The following is a 1,248-nucleotide window of genomic DNA, read 5'->3' as shown; positions in this document are numbered from 1 at the left end:
CGCTATGCTTTCACTCTGCGTGGGAGGGTTTTGGTAGCCACTCGGGACTGGCCAGGGTGACCCTAGATTCCCAGTGTGGGACTCCCAGCAGTTTACCCAATATCCACCAATTGATGGCCTCAATATGGGCTGTCTCTCAGCCCACAGCCTCCCCCTCTGTGTCTGGAAGGGCCATCAGACCTGGCCCTAGGAGGACACATCCAGCCCCAAAGCCCCTCTGCTCTTAAAGTCAGGTTCAGTGGGACACAAGCAGCCAAACAGCCAGAGGGCATTCTGGAGTCAGTAGTTCAAGGAAAGTTGGTGGCTGCCACAGTCACAGGTGCCCTGAGCTGGGAGCCGGCTCCCCAGGGTCCAGCTGCATCTTTCCAGAGCTAGCTGTGTGTCCCTAAGCAAACCCTGCCCATCTCAGGGTCCCCAACTTCTCCTTAGGGCAATAAGAAGTTGGGGAGTACGTCCACTGGGGCCCCGAGCTTTCAGGGAAGCAGGGATTCAGCCCGGACAGGTGCAGGGGGACACAGAGTCACGTCTGGGCCTTCCCCTGAAATACCGCCCTCAGGCCACGGGGCAGATGAAAGGAGGCTCTCTGTTCTGCTGGCTCTGGGAATGGAGGCAGCTGGAGCCACAGCAGAGGTCAGGGAAGACTCCTGGAGGAGGCAGCGGTGGGCCAGGACAAACTCGGGGGAAGCTGACTCAGCCTCCAGAAGCCTCCTTCTATGGGCAGCGCCTTCCTGATCGGGCCAACCTTCCGCCCAAAGTTGCCGCCAGTGGCCGAACAGGAAGCACGCACCGCAGCCCCGACCCCCACCCAGCTCTCTGACCTGGCCTCGGCCTCCCACCTTGGCCTGGCCGCCTCTCTGGGGAGCAAGGCTGAGGCCAGTCCAACCCGCCTCCTCCTTCCGAGTCTGCAGCTGTGCAGGAGGGAGGGAGCCAGCTTGGGCGACAGGAACCAGCTCCGGGTGTGTGTCCACGTGGACACACGTGTCCTTTGCACATAGCTACACGCCCGCCAGCTTGCACGTGCAGACCCGCAGCCACCATGCCCCCTCCCCACCCAGTGCACACATGGAACACAAGTGTGAAGGCATGTACATGTCTATACACATGTACAGACACATGTGCCTGGGGCAACAGAGGAGCACAGCAGAGCCTCTCTCTGCCACGCTGGGCACAATGTCCCCACAAAGCAGTCGTCAGGACCGCAGCTGGGGCGGGTGATGGTGACGATGGCTGGCATGTCCAGGCTGGGCC

This window comes from Rhinolophus hipposideros (genome assembly GCF_964194185.1).
Source record: "Rhinolophus hipposideros genome assembly, chromosome: 23".
Lineage (NCBI taxonomy): Eukaryota > Metazoa > Chordata > Mammalia > Chiroptera > Rhinolophidae > Rhinolophus > Rhinolophus hipposideros.
This window is presented reverse-complemented; position numbering follows the sequence as displayed.